The sequence below is a fragment of the Megalops cyprinoides genome, chromosome 9, assembly GCF_013368585.1.
Source record: "Megalops cyprinoides isolate fMegCyp1 chromosome 9, fMegCyp1.pri, whole genome shotgun sequence".
NCBI lineage: Eukaryota > Metazoa > Chordata > Actinopteri > Elopiformes > Megalopidae > Megalops > Megalops cyprinoides.
The window spans coordinates 1,025,299-1,033,183 of record NC_050591.1 but is presented as its reverse complement, the minus strand read 5'-3'; the positions used below and the strand labels follow the sequence as shown (position 1 = coordinate 1,033,183).

The window sequence follows — 7,885 nt, the reverse complement described above, 5'->3', positions numbered from 1 at the left end:
CATTTTACATGCTCTTAATCTCAACTGTCAGGAATTTTAAATCAAGTAATAGGCATCTGCTGCAGCCTATGTGAAAGCCAGATTTTGTACATGTCTCATAGATCGTACTAAATATGTATGTTCAGCTTTCATGTCTTCACAAGAAATGTAGGCCCAATTCTAATAATGCACTGAAGGGGGACTACCTTCATATTGTTGAGGAAGAAGATGTGGTCAGTCAGCTCTGTGCCAGGTGGGCTCCTTCTCCATCTGTAGAGGTTGACATCAGGAGCACCTGCCAGGTTATACAGGCCCCTGCTCTCCCTTTCCTAAAACGATCTGGGACTACATCCTTAGCTTTCTGCAAAAAATTTAGGAAGGTACTTATTTCTACACTGATCATGAATTGCTCTGGTCTGAGGATCTGCTGGACCTTCCATGAGTCAGCCTTTTTAGGAGATCCTATCAGCCTGTTCAGGGAAGAGTTAACATTTCAATGTTGTGACAATAGTAAGTCTCTCCACAGAATTAATTTTTAAATCTTCTGAGCCAGTGTGTGCAGGGGCTGCTGAGCAATGACCGGTTTTAGTCAGGTTTATTCATCGGATTCCACTGGATCATAAATTATACCCCACCTGACACACATATATATATATATATATAGATACAGGAAATTTTCCACAGCAGTTCAGATCCAAAGGGCCAAAAAGTGCTTTTAAAGAATTTTGAATTTTTTAAAATGCAATGGCAGTGTACAAAATGGGCAGAACTTAAAGGTCTGTGAGGCACAAGTGTTCCTTGACAGGAGAAGAAGTGACCAGACTGTGCATTTTCTCTGCTTCTAAGAGAGTTCAATCCAATATGGCAGCTGCACCATGTGACTAAACTGACACCATTCCATTTGTTGGGATACCTGCTATAGCCAGTTTCAACAAACTGGTGCTGTTGCCCTGGGAGTTATAGCCCTTTAGGAAACCACAGAAAAAGAAAAACAGTCCTTGACAAAAAAAAAACAAAAAAACAATACCATGCCTAAGCACAATAAATGCATGGCTGCCTAATTACCACATAAATAGTCCTACTTCAGCACTGCCTTGAGACCAACTGCAGTACCAGACAAGTAAGGACTTCTTTGGGAAAGCAGCGACGCGCACCTTTTCATAATTACTGAGCGAAGCTGTTGGAACAGATGCTGCTACAGGAAATACCTGATTTAGTTGACAGAGAACGCTTTGTGTAAACCACAGATTAGCAGGGATCACTCAGAAGCACAAAATGTGAGCCAGCAGTGGCTCTCAGCTCCCAAGAGCAGCATATTAATCTTTAAACCCCGAGCAGTAAGGAGAGAGACAGTTTTTTATGAGTGGGGTAAGGGCAGCATGCAAAGATTTACAACTCCTCCATTTAGTGAACCATGACACAAAACACAAACACCTGAGTTCAAATCCTAGTATTGATCTACAAAGTATGCACTTAAAGTGGTGACTGAAAATGCAAACATCTTTCACATTGTATTTTCAAATTTAATCGAGGAGTTCCTGGAAATAAAAGAGAGGCTCCAACAAAAAGCAGTAAGCACTTGAAGATTTATTGATTATGATTTTGGATACGCTTTGGCTGGGCATACCATGGACACCACAGATTTCTGACTCACACAATAGCAGCTGGTGAAATCCCACAACTACAATCCAGCAACTGATGTAGCATTAACATAGCCAGATACAAAGCCTTACTTTAAAGCATTGTCTGTGCTTACAGATATAGAAGTATCAGTGATTCACAGCTGTATATTCTGTGTTAGAATGCTGGCCAACATGTAGGCTGGTTTTTTTTTTTTTTTCAAACAAATACAAGGTTAAATCTAGTCTGCATCAACAAACCAGTTTCAAAACGTTTACATATTGTGACTAATGTGGATATTATACTTCTGATGGAGAACTAAAATATCAGGATGCACCATGTGTTACAACACAACTGTCTAACAATAAACTTAACCCGAACACCTTTCGCTCTTTTATTAACACCATTTATCAAATGAAGAACACATACTTAGTGTTTAGTGTTTAGTAAAGTAGTGGTAACAGTTCATTTTCAGCTGTGAATGATTAATGGGACCACTTCTGTGTACTGCCCTCTTATGCTGCTGTTGTCGTCATGCAGCAAAAATTACAGGGGGCTTCACTGTAACTGCTGTGGTGCTTTGCCCTTAACTTTGCGCACTCTCTTCAGTCCGTATGGATAAAGCGGAGGACAAATTTCACTGCCCACCTCCCTTCCCCCTTGTGGACCAACAGAGTGTTGCATTGAAAGATGACACTCACAGGGGTCAAAGGCCACTTTCAGCCCTCAGCGTCCATGAAGAAGATCTCAAAGCTGGGGTGACTCTCAGGGTCTAACGTTTTACCATGTTATCCATTTATGTAGCGTGGGTATTTACTGAAGCGATTCAGACCAAGTGGCTTTGTTCAAGGGTATCACACTGGCACCCATGATCTGAACCTATGAGCCCATTTCCTTTGCCCACAGCAAACACATATGCCCTGAAAAAGCAGTGACAACTTCTCACTGCTGTGTAACTTGTCACAAAAGTGATGTTTCATTTCAAGAGGGGTGGGAGATCTCTGGTAGAAAAGGGTGAATAATCTGTCTAAAGACACAGAGCTCTGGGAATGTCTGTCTGTCTGTCCGTCCACCAAATCCTACACTGGGACCACAAAACCATGTGCTGCACCGGGACACCTCACCCCTGCTTTGCAGTCTGCTCATTTCCCCTTGTAAGGCTGCCAGCATAAACAAGAGCTCTCCCCTTTCTCAACCCCTCCCCACACACACACACACACACACACACACACAGATACAAATACACAAACACATATACACACAATTATATATACACAGAATATATATATATATATATATATAAACACACACATACAAACACAAACACTGAGCCCCCTCCTGTCTCTGAATGCGTGAGTGTTTCCTCCCATTCCTGAAGCTGGTTAAAAGGGTATAGTGTGATCTTTTTGGGCAGCTGGGACACCATGTACTGGCTCACATTGCAGTTGGGGAGATCAGAGCTCGGTTTCTCCTCACCTGTCACTCATACCCTTGCCTGGGGCTGTCTGCCCCCCTGAAACACAGCGTTTGGCTCCAATTATTCTGCGCAACACAGGCGGCAAAACATGAGTGACACTACAATTGCTGTGTGACAACTCCTATTGTACAGGGCGTCACACAAAAGCAAATGCAACTCACTGATTTCACTGACTGATGGACTGACTGACTAACTGACAGACACTGCCACTCCTTACCACTCCATGCACCAACTAAAACCACAATTGTTACACGTGCTGATCCTGGTCTATGCATCTAGTTGTATCCTGGTTTCTTATGGTAGTATTGCCAGGAACTCAAATCACAACTTGGCACAACGTGGCTCTCAGAGACCCACATCCAGAGAAGCCTGGCTTCTGCATTACAATAACATTCCATAATGGAAGCAATTTGCTGATTGAGGATGTAGATTTTAAAGTGGTTCTTTTGTGGTGGGAATGTATACAGTGTGTGTACTTCCCTCCTCTCAATGAGGCGATTGTGTGGGTGTGCAAAAGGTATGGGTAAATAAAGGGGGCAATGAGATATGCAGAAGCAAATTAGACAGTAACAGCTCCGTCTTGTCAAAATGTGTCACTTTTGGTGTCTTGTTAGAAGGAAAAAACAGAAACAATTGTAAAGAGATTCTTTACTACTGTTTGGGCAACGGAGGCAGGAATTTTGGCCCAATGTGAAAATGTAATCACTTACCATCTGGAGAACATTGTTTTGTGCTTCAGTCTATTCCCACAGATGTAAAGGGTAAGTGTAAATTTTAACAGCATCACCTATTTCAAAAAGATGCATTTTAAAAAGAACTTGATTTGCACACAATACAAAATAGCTAACTGCAAAGTATAAACACCTTTGTGTTGCATTTGCATTGCATTTAGGTAGTGTTTTATCAGTTTATTTGATGCTGTACATTTGTAGCAAGGCTTCTAACTTAACTGTAAAACCCAAGAGCAAAACACAAGGACAGCGATGTCCGTGTATGGAAATGCCACCCAATTTTTAAATCAGTTGGGCGTTGACCTGATAGGTGATCCTGAAAAACAAAAGGTAAGTTGTCATGTATGCTTGTTAATACACTGAAGTTGCCATGATGATGGAGTTCGTGGGAAGTATCAAGCTCCTTGTTGTACCCGTGGGACATTATTATCTTTAGCAGACAGAGGAAATCAAGGAGCTGCCGCTGTGCATTTACTGCCAGAATTAGAGGCAAAATACGTCCCACCAGTCCGCTGCAAGTTTTGCTGTGGAAAAAAAAGATCTCCATCCAAAAGAATGGCTTAGGAATGTAAAGAATGTAAATGCTGTTTCATTGCTGCGCCATCATTGGTCAACAAATAAGCATACACACACCAACTCATCCCCTTAAATGACTTAAATAAGAACGTTTTTCACCATTTCATGGGTCTACAGCCTTAGATCACGTAAGGCAAGCACAGACCAGTACAACTTGTTCTCAGTCTTGTTCACCTTCTAATTCTTGGTTGGAATACACTGTGATCTACTGCGTAACCAAAGGAAACTAGAATTGCAAAAAGGGCACCAGTTCAGTGTCAATATGTAAGCCCGGCTGCTCAAGGATAATTCCCCATTCTTTCACCATAAAATGAACACTGTTCTTGGAGCTAGAACTGAAAGGAAACCAAGTGCATAAGCCAATGCCACTCAAGCATGAATATACAGTACATAACCCCTGCACTCAACATCCTCCACAAAGCAGTAGAGCAGCTTGTGGTACTTATCAATAATATTTCAAAGGAGGCATATTTCTTCTTCTTTTCAAAAGGAACAGAGTTGATATTCCTGGTGATCCTAAGCGTCAGGCCACAGTGCAATGGAAACTACAGGGAACAACTCTATCTAATGAGTTGTTTTTTATTTCTGTGCCACATTTTAAGAAGACCATTACACATGAATCTGAATTGATACTGAAACACAGAAAATCTGCTGCTTGTTTTAATCTTAACTATTGCCCTTTCATGCAAATTTTGTAAGGAACTACAATATATTCTACACTACAGTGTGTCTAAACATCAGTTTGCTTTACCACAATTTCAGATCTGCTTTCTTTTTAACTGCTGTGTGTTATTTAAATTTATTCTGTGCTATGAGCTTTTGGTGAGTTTTATGTGCAAAATTAAAACTGTTCTTTTAAGAGTAGGTGCTTGCTGTTTAGAGCAAAGGAAGACCACTTTTAATGATGGCAAAATAAAGCAAGAAAAAATACTTGTGTGTTACCATAAGTGGGAGTGTTTATTTTTTGAAGGGGTGGTGCGAAGATAGCGCACAATTAAATCGATACCCATCTGAAACCCTAACAGCTCTGAGCTTAGTTTAATGATGACTCTGGAGAACATAATGTCTGTACAACAGCATCAAAGTGCTAGCAGTTCTCTCAAACTTCACTTCCCACATAAATATTGCCATCCCCCCACCTCACCCCACCACCTATGGCATTCGACTGACCACTGAGGCTTGTAGGTCAGGCATTGTGTGCGATTTGCAAATGGGCTTGCAAATTTTTGTCAAGCCTCCCAATCAAAGATTGCCCACTGTTGGCACTGATTTCCACAATGCAACTCCTTGCAGTAACATTGTAAAAGCAACTGATTTTGGCACGGGTCTGTGGGCAAGTCCACAACATGGATTTCTGACCAGATTGAAATCGACAAGCAATAGACATCAAAAACTAGACAGCTGATTATGTCACACTGAGATAATTACCTGTTGGTGTGCAAGGCATGTTACCTTGGAAAATAAAAAGCTGATGGCTACAAAACAATGCAGTACAAAACTCAAAATAGATGCAGTAGAACCTACAATTGCTGTGCCAAGAAAAAAAAAAAACAGGGAAAATGGCTTTTTGACAGAATCCAGCACACACTCTCTAGCTGCAGATTTCTGTTTGTTCCCAACCTTTTCATTTTTTCAGTCTTACAGCCATTCAAAACCCCTTGAGTGCCAGCAATTACCTCATTCTTTTACCCGTAGGCCAAAATAATTTCATTATTGCCCTGTAATTATGCCTTTGAAGTAGGAAACTTAGTTCTTTCCTTTTTTCCTGCTCAAAAAAGGTGCTGGTGCTGGTGGAAGCTGAACATGGCCAGAGGTTGTACCTGTGGAATGTCTGAAAAGGAAAAGGCTCTTTTTTCCTGTCAGGGTGGACTGCTATAGTACTCTTCAGCAGCCTACTTATCCTGACTGCTAAACTTAATTTAACTAAATACTGCATTAACACACAGCATGTAAAACCTATAGATATGCAACCCGCTGTCTGTCAGTGGAAATATGTAAGCCATAGCTTCTGACTGATGTAGCAGCCAACAAATGTAAGTGCCTCTGAATACATGCAGGGCCCTAAAACCTTAGCCTTACAAACATGGAAAAGCAGCATTTGCTATTTATGTGGATTATACAGTAGGTAATAACTTTGATTAGACAAATCGAGCTGTAATCATTTGTTGGTCTCAGAAGGATTTTCATAACTTGGAAAACAGGGGTCATATTTACTGTTATTATTGTGTCTTGGGGTGAGGGTTCCAGTGTGCCTGGGAAGAGACCCTGAGTGTATATATTTATATATGACTAGGTCAAATGGACTATCAGTCTTTTGCCTCTTGCTCCATGTAGCTGCTTTCCTCAGTTCCATGTGAATTCAGGGAATGAACTGAAATCAATACACAAAATGAAAACTGTCCATCATTTTCTATGACTTTTTTTTCCTAATTAATGAACTGAATTTCAGTTCATTTCCTGAATTGAGTGGATTGAAGTGGAATCGACCCCAACTCTGATAAGCACCGATCTTCACAGTCATAGAGATTGAGATGACCATTTTAGAGGCAGTGTGGAGAAATGAACATTCTTCTCTTCCGGGTTTTGATGGGTCGTGTTCTTCTGGAAATGTTATATTTTCTCATTAAAGACGTCCTTCCTATATTTCTTGGTACAACTGTTATTGTGCTCTACATGCTCTGGTGATACAGGGAAACGTTTCACTCCTGTCCAGGTTTCAAAGAAGTTTATGACCTGGTCTCCTGTGTTCGGACAGCTGATGAGATACTACATGACCAGATGTGCTCACAGAAACTCAGCACCTAATGCACACAAATCCTGTCTAAGTGCTTCAACAGATGAATTGTTTGATCCCACGGCTAATAAAGGCTGTCACATAAGCTTAATAAATCATTAGGATAATGTGAGTCATGAACACAGACAGATGGAGAAAAGGGAATTTTCCTCTCACAGTCTCCCATACAGCAAGAGCTAAACATTTTAACAAAAAACATGTATGTCACAAGTGTTTTCATAGCAGGTGATATGTGAAATAACTGTACAAAAAAGTAAAATATGGCTGCCAAAAAATGTGACCAGTCACTGTTTTTTTTTTTTTTTTGCACATAACTCTATACAGTCAATTCAGATATCATGGGGGGACCATTATGTTTTATAACAATAAGCGTAACGTGACCTTTAACAAGAATTCCTTGGGTAAAGTGCATTCCTTGGCATAATGTCTGAAACATGTCACAGGGGAGAGCTTGAGGGCTCATGCTGCCACAAGACCCGAGACTGGAGGACCTGAGATAGGGTTAGGGTTTCAGATGCTTGTAAACAGCGTCAATACAGTTCCACTGGAAAAAAAAATAACAATGAGTGCTCCTAAGGCTAGAGTATCCCAGGCCCAAGGTGTGGGTTGAGTCCTCCAGGTTAGGTGATACGACCCATTATTATTTTGAGTATAAATACTTACTAAGTGCATTAGCTACACTGACACATGCTGGCCACTCATGCAGCT

At 40.9% G+C, this 7,885-nt stretch overlaps 1 pseudogene; it reads right to left on the bottom strand.

Annotated features, from left to right (window-relative positions):
- The window catches only part of LOC118782868, a 42,187-nt pseudogene that overhangs the window by 640 nt on the left and 33,662 nt on the right, over positions 1-7,885 (bottom strand).